Source organism: Scyliorhinus torazame, chromosome 7 (genome assembly GCF_047496885.1).
Source record: "Scyliorhinus torazame isolate Kashiwa2021f chromosome 7, sScyTor2.1, whole genome shotgun sequence".
NCBI classification, from domain to species: Eukaryota; Metazoa; Chordata; class Chondrichthyes; order Carcharhiniformes; family Scyliorhinidae; genus Scyliorhinus; species Scyliorhinus torazame.
This window is the reverse complement of record NC_092713.1, coordinates 240455949-240469891: the sequence shown is the minus strand read 5'-3', so window position 1 is coordinate 240469891 and position 13943 is coordinate 240455949.

The following is a 13943-nucleotide window of genomic DNA, read 5'->3' as shown; positions in this document are numbered from 1 at the left end:
CCCGTTCTCCTCCGCAAGCACGTACGGCTCCACAAGGCGGACCCGTTGGTCGAGAGGGTACAGCTACTCCATGCAAACCCGTAGTACGCCTATGTGGCATACCCCGACGGCCGCCAAGCCACAGTCTCCCTCAGGGACCTGGCACCAGCTGGGACCCCACCCACCGCACCCAACTGCCCAGGCGCCACCCATCTTCCCCCCCAGCGCACCTCACCACAGCCCCCGCTCCAGGATGATCCGTCCTCCCATTGGTTCCACCTGGGGATGAAGATGAGGACTACATGCTCTCGGAGTCACTGGCGACCAAGCCGGCGCCTGCATCGCCACTGGGACTGCGGCGTTCACAACGGAGGATCAAGGCACCCGACCGGCTAAATTTGTGAACGTTTCCCCAAACTGTACACTTTAAAAATGCTCACATACATGGAAATAGTTTTCCATCACACCCGCTGGACTCTTTTTTAACAGTGGTAGTCACCACTGTTTGTATGTATGACGTATATGAGAAGTAATACGGTAAGGCTCTTGTACTACAGGTACGGGGGTAGATCCCTGCCTGCTGGCTCTGCCCAGTCGGCGGAGTATAAATGTGTGTGCTCACCGAGCTGCAGCCATTTCAGCAGCAGCTGTCGGAGGCAACACATCTCTGCTTAATAAAGCCTCAATTTGGTTATTGTCACGTGTGCCGAGGTACAGTGAAAAAGTATTTTTCTGCGAGCAGCTCAAACAGATCATTTAGTAGATGAAAAGTAAAAAAAATAATAATAGAGCAACACAAGATACACAATGTAAATACATAGACACTGGTATCAGATGAAGCATCCAAGAGTGCAGCATTAATCAGGTCAGTCTATAAGAGGGTCGTTTAGGAGTCTGGTAACAGCAGGGAAGAAGCTGCTTTTGAATCTGTTTGTGCGTGTTCTCAGACTTTTGTATCTCCTGCCCGATGGAAGAAGTTGGAAGAGTGAGTAAGCTGGGTGGGAGGGGTCTTTGATTACGCTGCCCGCTTTCCCAAGGCAATGGGAGGTACAGATAGTGTCAATAGAGGCGAGTTTGTGTGATGGACTGGGCTGTGCTCATGACTCTGAAGTTTCTTGTGGTCTTGGGCCGAGCAGTTGCCACACCAGGCTGTGATGCAGCCAGATAGGATGCTTTCCATGGTGTATCTGTAAAAATTGGGAAGAGTCAATGTGGACATGCCCAATTTCCTTAGTTCCCTGAAGAAGTAAAGGCGCTGTTGTGCTTTCTTGTTGGTAGCGTCGATGTGGGTGGACCAGGACAGATTGTTGGTGATGTGCACCCCGAGGAATTTGAAGCTGTCAACCATCTCCACCACGGCCCCGTTTCCTGAAGTCAATGACCAGCTCTTTAGTTTTGTTGGCATTGAGGGATAGATTGTTATCGTTACACCACTCCACTAGGTCCTCTATTTCCCTCCTGCATTCTGACTCTTCGCTATTCGAGATCCGGCCCACTATGGTTGTGTCATCAGCAAACTTGTAGATGGAGTTGGAACCAAAGTTTGACAAGCAGTCGTGTGTGTATAGGGAGTATACTAGGTGGATAAGTACACAGCCTTGCAGGGTCCCAGTATTTAGGACTATCGTGATGGAGGTGTTGTTTATTCTTACTCATTGTGGGCTGTGGGTCAGAAAGTTGAGGATCCAGTTGCAGAGTGAGGAGCCAAGTCCTAGGTTTTGGAGCTTTGATATGAGCTTGGCTGGGATTATGGCGTTGAATAAATAGGAGTCTGATGTAAGAGTCCTTATTGTCGAGATGCTCCAGGGATGAGTGTAGAGCCAGGGAGATGGCGTCTCCTGTGGACCGGTTGCGGAGGTATGCGATTGCAGTGGATCTAGGCATCCTGGGAGTATCGAGTTGATGTGCTGCACGACTAACCTCTCGAAGCCAACCTCTCGAACTAAGGTTCTATATGCATGTGCAACTGCAGCATGACTTGCCAATTTTTCTACTCAATGCCCCAGCCAATGAAGGAAAGAATGCCATACGCCTTCTTGAGTAACTTAGTAAGTGTTTTGAATCTCAAATGTTTTCCACTTTAAACATAAAGTTATTGGTCCCTAACCAGATTGTGCCAAACATTAGGGGTCTGGTCTAGGATCATAACATAATTTTCAAATATTTTTCATCCACATACATTTCTCTCTCTAATCAAGCACACGGCCTACCTGACATAAAAAATCTAATACAACCAAGCTTTAAAATTTACAGGTCTGAAATTTAGCATTTACAGATTTGTAATGTGGAATACTTCAGTCCTCAGTATTGCTTTAGACTTTACAGAGACAGTACAATATTTTACAGTGAAATTGTTTTCATGAGATATTTTGGTGCATTTTACAGCAAAGGTCAACAAGGGTATATTTTGCATTTGTCAGGCGTTGAATAACCATTCATTACCACTTAAAAAAGGGAACAGAGCTCATTCTAGTGGCAGTGTAGTGAATTTAACTCTTAAGTTATGCATACATTTAAGATTGGTTTATAAGTTAATCAATCTTTCATTGTTCGAACTCTGATGATAGCCTTTTGTTTTAACATGTTGTAAGAATGAGAGTATTTTTTGCTCAATTGTTACCCAATATTGTATTCCATTTGATGGGGAGGAACCAGACAAAGCGCAATCTAAAACAAGTCCTTAATGGCAGATCAGGCATGAGATACTCATATGGTATCAACGGCTGCGATAGCGGATGAAGGCTGCTGAAGTAGACACTCCTGTGCCACCTCAACTGGACCTACCCTCTGTCAATGATCGTGCAATGGCAATATAAAGATATCCCGCACAAGGCTTCTATCTGGACAAAACCAACACACGGCCCACATAAACAAACCCTGCGTTGATCGGCGAGAGGTGATGAGGACAGGACTGTGAGACCTGGAGGTCCCTATCTTCAGACAAGCACAGAGGGGATGCAACTTGACTTAGTCATTTTGTTCTTGGAATAGGAACAGGAGAGCACTTCGGCAGGTTTCTTCATGACTGAGCAGTACTCTTCAGGATCCAATCTTCTCATCTTCTCCTATGGGGAAAGAACTATAAAAAGTGTCCTAAAAATAGACTCTTCCATCTCCAACCTGGCTGGAAAACCACATCCAACAGGCTCAACTACCTGCGGTCAGAAAATCAAAGTAAATTCAATTTTGGACCCTGGAATATATGAATCCTCGTAAGGCAAAAGGCAGCTGAGGAAAGAAGGCAGTGGTTAAACCTTCTTTTGGAGAGGAAAACCCAAGGATCAGACCAAGACGCATGGAATTGGATTTGCCATCAAGAACAAACTTGTCAGGGTGGTACAGTGGTGCAGTGGTTAGCACTGCTGCCTCACGGCGCCAAGGTCCCAAGTTCGATCGCTGCCCCAGGTCACTGTCCGTGTGGAGTTTGCACATTCTCCCCGTGTCTGCGTGGATCTCATCCCCACAATCCAAAGCTGTGCAGATAAGTGGATTGGCCATGCTACATTGCTCCTTAATTGGAAAAAAAAAGAATTGGTTACTCTAAATTTATTTTAAAAAAGAACAAACTGGTCAACTGACTCTCAGAGCTCCCTGTCAGCTTCAACCAGTACCTCATGACTCTTCGTCTACAACTTGCCAAGAACCAGGAGGCAGCGACCATGAGTTCCTATACTCCAACCCAAGATGCCAATGGTGAGTCCAAAGAAGGTTTCCACTCCACCCTGGACAACATACTCTTCAACATTTCTAAGGAAAATAAGTTGATCCTCCTGGGGGACTTCACCGTCATGGTTGGAAAGGACACCGAACTCTGGAAAGGAACCATCGGAAAGGAAGGAGTTGGGAACCGCATTTCCAACAGAGTTCTCCGGCTCACCAAATGCACAGAACACCAGATTGCCATCACTAACACATTGTTCCACCAGGAAGCCAAGTTCAAGACTTCCTGGAGACAACTATGATGAAAGCACTGGCACATGATCGACTACATCGTCGTTTAATATCAAGACCAAAAGGATGCACTCACCACCAAAGTGATGATCAGTGCTGGACAGACCATCAGTTCATTCATTCATTCATTCCTTTATGTCCATCAAATGCCACCAAAAGCAACAGAATATGAAGAAACAGCACAGGAAAAAGATCAATGTTGAGCAGCTTCAAGACCAAAGCATGCTAGCAAACTCCTAACAATGTCTTCTCCAAAATCTCCAAAGTGTTCATTCTAATAGTGGGGAAAACTGGAAAGAGCTGAAGACAGCCATCATCTCAAGCTGTGAAGAAACCATTGGCTACAAGACCAGGAAACATCAAGACTGGTTCGACAAAAATGACCACATCATCCAAACTCTCATCGACCAGAAGAGAAAAGATCTCTACATCTATCAAAATGACATCAACAGCAAGGCAAAGAGGAGAACTCATCAAACAGCAAAGGTGAAGGTACAAGGAAGAACTAGGAAAATAGAGAATCGATGGTGCATTGAAAAGCTAAGAAGCTGCAACTCTTCATCAACAAGCATTTCACCTGGAGCTTCTTCAGTGCCACCAAGGCAATATATGGACCCACTATTCTATGCCTCAAACCAATGTGGATAAAGGATTGAACCCTTTTGAGAGAAAGAGAAAACATCAGACATTAATGGAGAGAAAACGTCAAAGAACTCCTAAACAGTGATGCAATCATAGATGAGGACGTGTTCAAGGAAATCCCGCAACTCTCCATTAAAGATGGTCTTGGGCTCTCACCAAGCATAGATGAAGTTGAAGCCGCCATTAAACACTTGAATAATGGAAAGGCTGCGGGAGTGAATGGAATTCCAGTGGAAATTTTCTAATTTGAAGGAGAAGATATCACCTGTCATCTTTATCAGCTGCTTCCGAAAATCTGGGACAGAGAAGGAAACCTTGTTAACCTCAGGGATGCCATCATAGCCATTATCTTCAAGATCCAAGAAAAAATGAAACTGACATTGCTCTTCAGTATGCAAATGACAATGCCATCTCCACTCTCTCAGAAGAGAATCTCTAAGCCATGCTTGACACTTTCATGGAAGAATACTGAAGAATCAGTCTCAACCTCAAGGAAAGCAAAGTCCTTTACCAACCTGCTCCAAGGCAAGATCTGGTCTCTCCCTCCGTCAGGATCAACGAAGAAATCTCTCAAACATGGAACATTTTCCCTAACTGGGGTGCCACTTCTCATTTAAGGCTGACATTGATGCAGAGATCCAACATCGTATCCAAACCCCCAATGCCTCCTTCGGATAAGCATCTTTGATGATTGCGACATCTGTGCTGATTCCAAGATCCTTGTGTACAAGGCAGTCAACCTGCCTTCTCTGTGGCTCAGAAACTTGAACTGTGTACAGAAGCCACCTCAAGGCCCTGGAGATGTACCATCAACGCTGTCTGAGACGTATTCTCTGCATTAGCTGGGAGGGCAGGCATACTAATAGCAGCGTCCTTCAAGGACCTGAGAGGACCAACATAGAGGCCATGATCATCCAAAACCAACTCCACTGGGCCGACCACATGCTTTGGATGCCAGAGTCCCGATTGTCAAAGCAGCTCAATGAAAACTCCTGAACAAGAGGAGGACAAAAAAAATACTTTATAGGCACCCTGAACGCTTCCCTCAAGAAAGGCAACAATGCCTGGGAGACCCTTGCTCAGAAGAGACCTACTTGGAGCAAACTTCTGATTGAAGGGCCACAATCCTTTAAGCAAGTGGAGGTCCAGAAAAGTAGCCTGACAAAGGAATACCAGTAATTTAGAGTCCAAAGATCAATCCCACCTCCCGGAAATACCTACTATGTGTATGGTCGGAGATGCAGTTCTTGAGTCATCAGCCATGCAAAGACCCACAGAACCCATGACCATTGACATTTGAGTTTCTTAGGTTGTCAATCATACTTGTTAGCGAGTGATCGCCAAACAGAAGAATTCTATTTAATTATGCAGCAGGATACTGTTCATAGAATCATAGAACCACAGAATCCCTACAGTGCAGGAGGAGGCCATTCAGCCCACCGAGCTTGTATCAACCCTCCGAAAGAGCACCCTGTCATGTGAGAGTACCTTTAAGACATGGATGCTTAAGCAATGTACCTTTAAGAAAACAGTGATGTCAGAGGGTGGGTGGAGCTGAGGTCAGGTCAGCCATTTTGCAGTTTAGTTTTGCAGTTTTGGAGGAAAAGAGCTTGGGTATGTCTGTGTTTTGCAGTGAGCTAGATCTCTGCCATGAAAGACTATCTCTGTATCATTTGGGTGATTTAAACTCATAATAGTAAAGCCTTTAACCTGATGTGATTCTGTTTAAAGGTGTTAAGTCTCTTGGAAGTTTGAAGGAACATTTTGAGGAATTATTTACTGTTGCAATATTTTCTGAGTTATCTTTGAAGTAAGGGGTGTTAAGAGATCCAATGTTTATTTAAGCTGTTAAGTTGAGTTCATGGAACAAACATTTTTTTGTGTTTAAAAACGCACGTGTCCATAATTGTAATCCCACCCCTAGGGAACAAGCCGTGTGCTAGGAAAAGCAACAAATACATTAAAGGGAGAGGTTGGTTGAACTCCATGATACATTTTGGGGTTCTGAAAAGCCTCGCCCATAACAACCCTAATCTCGGCCCACTCCCCTGTCTGGTCCTCGTAACCCACAACCTAACCTTTGAACACTAAGGGGCAATTTAGCATTGCCAATCCACCTAACCTGCATATCTTTGGACTGTGGGTGGAAAGCGGAGCACCCGGAGAAAACCCACGCAGACACGGGGAAAAAGTACAAACTCCACACAGCGTGTCGCCCAAGGTCAGAATTGAATCCGGGTCCCTAGCGCTGTGATGCAGCAGTGCTAACCACTGTGCCACCATGCCGCTCAAGACTGGTCTTGCATTGGCCGGGAAACGGACCCGAGCCTCCCGTTGGCCGGCAAGAATTCTACTACTGAACCACCACTGCGGCTCTGTTCCCTTGTGACTGCGCCTTTGTCTGTGAAGATGTAGCTGCATTCCTATCTGACAGGTGAAACTTGTCACATTCTCCACGCCTACATGCAAAACTACGATTTGTGGTTCAATTCCTGATTTACTGCTGTGAAGACAGTCAAGGATGAATAGTAGGTATCTTGAGCTGTGTCTGGATACAATTTCCCGAGCCTTTTAAACTTATCAACTGTACCTGATGGATATAGTTCAAAAGTGGAGTTAACAGTGTCCCCTTTTGTGATAAAACAACTGTTAGAGCCTGCAGCTTTAAAATCATCGAATCCCTGCAGTGTAGAAGGAGGCCATTTGACCTATCAAATCTGCACCAATCCTCCAAAAGAGCACTCCACGCATGTCCACTGCCCCACCCACTAGACCCTTTCCCCATAACCTAACCAGCACATCCCTGGACACTAACAGGAAATTCATCATGGCCAATCCACCTAACCTGCACATTTTTGGACTGTGGGAGGAAACCGGAGCACCCGGAAGAAACCAAAGCAGACACGGAGAAAGTACAAAGTCCACACAGTCACCCAAGGCCAGATGTGAACCTGAGTCCCTGGAGCTGTGAGGTAGCAGTGCTAACTACTGTGCCACCATGCACTGAGTCATGTGTTTTAAATGAGTTTAACTCTTTTAATATTGCATTAGCTTGTTAAATGCCCAGTAGTGCCTTAAAGAAAAGGTCACTTTCTTTCAAGGAGAAATTGCATAATCGCCTGTGGATCACTTTGGCTTTGTCAGCTTAAGGATTAAGTTTTATAATTAGTTTCACAGATATGTTTACCAGAATTCCCCAACCGTTGCAGTTCACTTTTCCCACCGGCAGTGAACCCCTGCGGTTTCCCGGCGGCGTGGACTGATTACAATTGGAAATCATATTGACAAGCAATGGGAAGATAGAATCCCGCCGTCTGCAAGCGGCACTCTGCCAAGAAACACCCGGCTGGAGGACTGGAGAATCCAGCCCGTTATCTTTTTCCTTTTCTTGTTGTGACTCAGGAGGACGCCTTCATAGAGTGCATTCTGCTGTATTTTGTAAGTTTGTAAGTATCTTGCAATCTCATCTTTACACACTGATGTTTTTGTGTGCTAGTTTCCTACATGTTATGCGTAAACTTTATGTATGAAGTAGTTTTGTAACTTTTGTGTTTATCTTAGTGTCCATTTGTGAGGTTTTTTTGGATGCTGCTCAGGACCTAGTCGATTATTTCTATCTTTTTATTTTTCTCGGCCTCTCTGGGGACTTTCTCCCTGACCATATTTCTGGACTACTGGGGCGAAATTCTCCGACCCCCCGCCCGGAGATGTCATTTCCGCGCCAGCTGGCGGGGCACCAAAGGCCTTTTTCGCCAGCTGGCGGGGCGGAAATTCCCCCGGCGCCGACCTAGCCCCTCAATGTTGGGGCTCGGCCCCCAAAGTTGCGGAGCATTCCGCACCTTTGGGGCGGCGCATGCGCGGGAGCGTCAGCGGCCGTTGACAGCATTCCCGCGCATGCGCAGTGGAGGGAGCCTCTTCCGCCTCCGCCATGGTGTAGACCGTGGCGGAGTCGAAAGGGAAAGAGTGCCCCCACGGCACAGGCCCGCCCGCGGATCGGTGGGCCCCGATCGCGGGCCAGGCCACCGTGGGGTCACCCCCTGGGGCCAGATCACCCCGCGACCCCCCAGGATCCCGGAGCCCGCCCGCGCCGCCTTGTCCCGCCGGTAAGGTAGGTGATTTAATTTACGCCGGTGGGACAGGCATTTTAGCGGCGGGACTTCGGCCCATACGGGCCAGAGAATCGAGCGGGGGGGCCCGCCAACCGGTGCGGCGCGATTCCCGCCCCCGCCGAATATCCAGTGCCAGAAACTTCGGCAACCGGCGGGGGCGGGATTCACGCCAGCCCCCGGCGATTCTCCGACCCGGCGGGGGGTCGGAGAATTTCGCCCATGGTTTCCTTACGTGTCTCAGTATCATACTTGGTGAACATTGCTCCTGGGAAGTGCCTTAGAGCTATATAAATATATGTTGTTGATGCATCTGCCCTTGCTGTTGCCCAGATATGCCACCTTGAACTTATCCTAACTGCATTGTGTGTACATCTATATCACACACCCGTTAAATTAACTAGCGTAAATTTGGCCAGTGGTTAGGGTGTGGCTGTGAACGAGGCAGGGAGAGGGAGTTAGGGTTGCAGGAGCCTCAGCCCTAGGCCTTGTTCAACAGGGTCGAGATTCTGACTCCCTGGGCGCGATTCTCCACTCCCACGCCGGTTGGGAGAATCACCTGTGGCGCCGAAATTTCCGGGGACGCCGGTCCGACGCCCTCCCGCGATTCACCCAAGCGGCGGGAACGGCCCGGTCGAGTTTCGCGGGCCGCAGGCCGGAGAATCGCCGGAGATACACAAAATGGCGATTCTCCGGCACCCCCGCGATTTTGAGGCCCGGATGGGCCGAGTGGCCAGGCCAAAACGGCGGGTTCCCCCTGGCGCCATCCACACCTGGTCGCTACAGTCGTGGGCGGTGCGTGAACGCTGGGGGGGGCGGCCTGTGGAGGGGCGAGGGGGGATCCTGCACCGGGGGGTACCTTAAATGTGGGGTGGCCCGCGATTGGTGCCCACCGATCGTCGGGCCGTCCTCTCTGAAGGAGGACCTCCTTCCTTCCGCCGCCCCGCAAGATCCGTCCCCCATCTTCTTGCGGGGCGGATTTGGACAGGACGGCAACCACGCATGCGCGGATGACGTTCGTTATGCGGTGCCGGCCGCGTCATCTAATCGGCGTCGCTTTTACGCGGGCGACAAGGCCTCGCGCTGGAGGATGACGCGGCCCCGATACTGGCCCATTGTCAGGGCCTGAATCGGTCGCGACCGGGGCCGTTCCGTGCCGTCATGAACCTCGACGGCGTTCACGAAGGCGCGGCCACTTCGGCGTGGAGGTGGAGAATCCCGCCCCCTGTGTGGATGAGGGCGGGGACTGGGGGAGAATGAGCAAACTGACCACAGCACAGGGTACAAGGAGCCATTCAAGTAGGGGGAGAGAAAAGAAGCATAGTTATAATTGGGGATTGTATATTTAAGAGCACTGTTCTCTGTGACCAGGATCAAGAGTCCCGAAGGTTATGGTTGCCTACCTGGTGCTTGGGTTGGGGATGTCTCATCTGGGCTGCAGAGGAACGTGGAATGGGAGGATTAAGATCCAATTTTTGTGGTTCCCATAGGTACCAACGACATAGACAGAGTAAGAATAGAGGTTCTGCTGAAGGAATATGAGCAGCTAGGGGCTAAATTAAAAAGCAGAACCAAAAAGGTAATAATCTCCAGATGTGTTGCTGGAGCAGGGATGTGTTGCTGCAATTGTACAGGGCCTTGGTGAGGCCACACTTGGAGTATTGTGTGCAATTTTGGTCTTCTTCTCTGAGGAAGGATGTTCGTGCTCTCGAGGGAGTGCAGCGAAGGTTTACCAGACTGATTCCAGGGATGGCAGGACTGTCATATGAGGAGAGATTGACTAGGTTGGGATTGTTCTCGTTGGAGTTCAGAAGAATGAGGGGGGATCTCACAGAGACTTATAAAATTCTAACAGGACGAGACAGGGTAGATGCAGGGAAGATGTTACCAATGATGGGTGTGAAGGACATAGCTGAGGAGATTGTGGAGGCATTGGTGGTGATCTTTCAGGAATCAGTGGAGTCAGGGAGGGTCTCAGAGGACTGGAAAATTGCTAAAGTAACATCCCTGTTTAATAAGGGACGCAGAAGACTGGAAATTATAGCCGGTTCGCCTAATCTTTAGTCGTTGTGACATTTTAGAGTTCATTATTAAGGATGAGATTGCAGAGTACTTGAAAGTGTATGGTAAAATGGGCCTGTGTCAGCAAGGCTTCGTCAAGGGGAGGTCATGCCTGACAAATCTATTAGAATTCTTTGAGGAGGTATCGAGGAAGTTAGACAAAGGAGAACCAATGGAAGTGATCTATTTGGATTTCTTGAAGACCTTGACAAGATGCCATACAGGAGGCTGCTAAATAAGATAAGAGCCCATGGTATTACGGGCAAGGTACTGGCATGGATAGAGGATTGGCTGACTGGCAGAAGGCAGAGAGTGGGGATAAAGGGGTAGGAGAGTGGATAACGAAGTGGCAGATGGAATACATTGTGGAAAAGTGTGAGATTATGCATTTTGGTAGGAAGAATAGAGACACGTACTATTTCCGAAATGGGGAAAGGCTTTGGAAATCTGAAGCACAAAGGGACTTAGGAGTTCTAGTTCAGGATTCTCTTAAGGTTATCATGCAGGTTCAGTTGGCAGTTAGGAATGCAAATTCAGTGTTAGCATTCATTTCAAGAGGGCGCAAATACAAGAGCAGGGATATACTGTTGAGGCTTTATAAGGCTCTGGTCAAGCCCCATTTGGAGTATTATGAGCAGTTTTGGGCCCTGTATCTAAGGAAGAATGTGCTGGCCTTGGAAAGGGTCCAGAGGAGGTTCACAAGAATGATCCCAGGAATGAAGGGCTTGTCATATGAGGAGTGGTTGAGGGCTCTGTGTCTGTACTCGATGTAGTTTAGAAGGATGAGGGGGAATCATATTGAAACTTCAGGATACTGAGAGGCCTAGATACAGCGGATGTGGAGAAGATGCTTCCACTAGTTGGAGAGACTAGAACTCAAGGGGTCAGCCTCAGACACAAGGGACAATCCTTTGAAACTGAGATGAGGGGGAATTTCTTCAGCCAGAGGGCGGTGAATCTTTGGAGCTCATTGCCGCAAAAGATTGTGGAGGCCAAGTCACTGAGTGTCTTTAAGACAGAGATGTATAAGATCTTGATTAATAAGGGTGTCAGGAGTTACAGGGAGAAGGCAGGAAAATGGGAATGAGAAACATATCTGCCATGATCAAATAGGAGAGCAGACTCGGTGGGCCGAATTGTCTAATTCTGCTCCTATATCTTCTGGTCTTATATAATGTAACTAGTCGTCAAATCGTTTACTGATATCACATTAAAAAATCCATATCATGTTCCTATTACCATGAAAAATAAAAGGTGTACATGTATGATCTAGGATTGTTCATGCAGAGGTGTTTGTAACTTGTTAACTTAAACACCTTTGGCTTAACCTCTTTGTATTTTTATACAGGACAGATGAATCACAATGATTGGAACTTCATGACAAATAATTTTTCATTACAGATGTATTTGTGTTCTGTTCGAATTTGAACAATGCACAAATACAGCTGCACTAAACTATACATGTTTTTCAACCATTCAATTGATTCCCATACAAAGAACTGATGCACTATCAATGACCACTAAAGCGAGGTTGTAGTCCAACTGAAGGCTTTAATAAGCTTGATGTTTCCCCCAGCAGCTCAGGTACAGAAAGAAGGCTGCTGGGGCGGCACGGGCTCTTATACCCCGCCTTGCAGGGCGGAGCTACCATACAGCTTGACCAATAGGAAACATACAATGTCTACCAATGGTGTTCCAGCATTACCAGGTACCGTAATACCTCTACACGACTACCACAAGAACTTGGGCCGAATGTTCATCATGCAAGCGCGCATTGGGTGTCGGGAGTTTTCCTGACATCACAACCTCTCTCCCAGTAGTCCCTGCCAGTGGGATTTTCATCTAACAGATGCGGGCACGGCATGAAGTCAGACCATACTGTCAGAGGTGGAGACAGAAGTGGACTGATGCCAAAATGGCCAGGTTAAATGGCATGCCTGCACTCACTGAAACATTGGCCCAGTTTTGAAGATCATTGGAAAGCCCGGCTGATCATCACCCCCCATTACCTCTTCCCCCTCACCCCTTACCCCTTTTGCCCTCCATTACCCCTAACCTCTCTTCACCTCCTCACTTACCCATGCTGTCTTCTAGCCATACCCTCTTTCCCCCTTAACACCCTTCACTCACTTTTGTGCCTTCACCCAATTCCAATGTAAATAGAACTTAAGAGACATATAAAATCATTTGGAAGTCTTTGAAAATCTCATAAATCTGTCAAGATGAACAAGATCACATTCCTCTTGTGTAAACAAAAACTGCAGAGCACCATACACTCATACATTAGAATTGTTGGGGACAGCCAAAATGTCAGACATCTGTCAAAGCTTTGAGCCAGACAAATAGATGGTTGAACTATTGTTTAAAATGTTAGTGAAATCATGGTGAGAATATGAACAATTATCTCTAAACAGGACATTAGGTAATGTTTTCCATATTGTGCATTACAATATAGCACTGCAACTAGTTGATAATGTATTCTAATAAATCTGAAGACTTTTCCACTTTTACAATGCTGTTTTCTTTTTCACTGGGCAGCTTGCTGGTTGCCAGAAATGACAGCCTGGCAACCACACTATTTAATGAACACTTACCTGTTCCAATCATGGCACTGCTATAACTTACTTTAATAAACATGGATATAATTCAGGCTGCAGCATTTAGTGATGAACTGTGAAGGAGACAACATCATCTTTAGTAGCCCTTTTAGATTCTTCCCATCTTCAACCCATGGTTCACGTCTCCTCATACCTCCACTCAGGAAGGCTCCCAAAATGTGGGCGCTTCGCTGAAAATTGCAGTTCTTAAATGGCCACTTCCGGAATGGGGCTGACACCCTCTAAAACAGCAACATCTGTAGTTTCCAACCAGTTCTTTTTTGCATCAATGAAAATCACCAGGGATTGAAATGGAGTCTGGATTTCGAGATCTGTGTCCTGGCCCCCATTTCTTTCTCTCATCTTACAGCGTGGACCCGAATCTGGACTGTAAAATCAAGCCCCTTATTTCAGTTTAATTATAACCTTTAAAGGTCTGATCAGTGAAGGTAAAAAGTAATCTAGCTGCAAAAGTTGTCAATGAGATCTCGAGTGAGCAGAAACACAACACAGAAACAAGGAAGGGTCCATATTTGGCAACACAATGGTGAAAATATCAGTGGCTATTCTTGCATCTAAATTTTAGCAATGCTACCAGCCATACTGT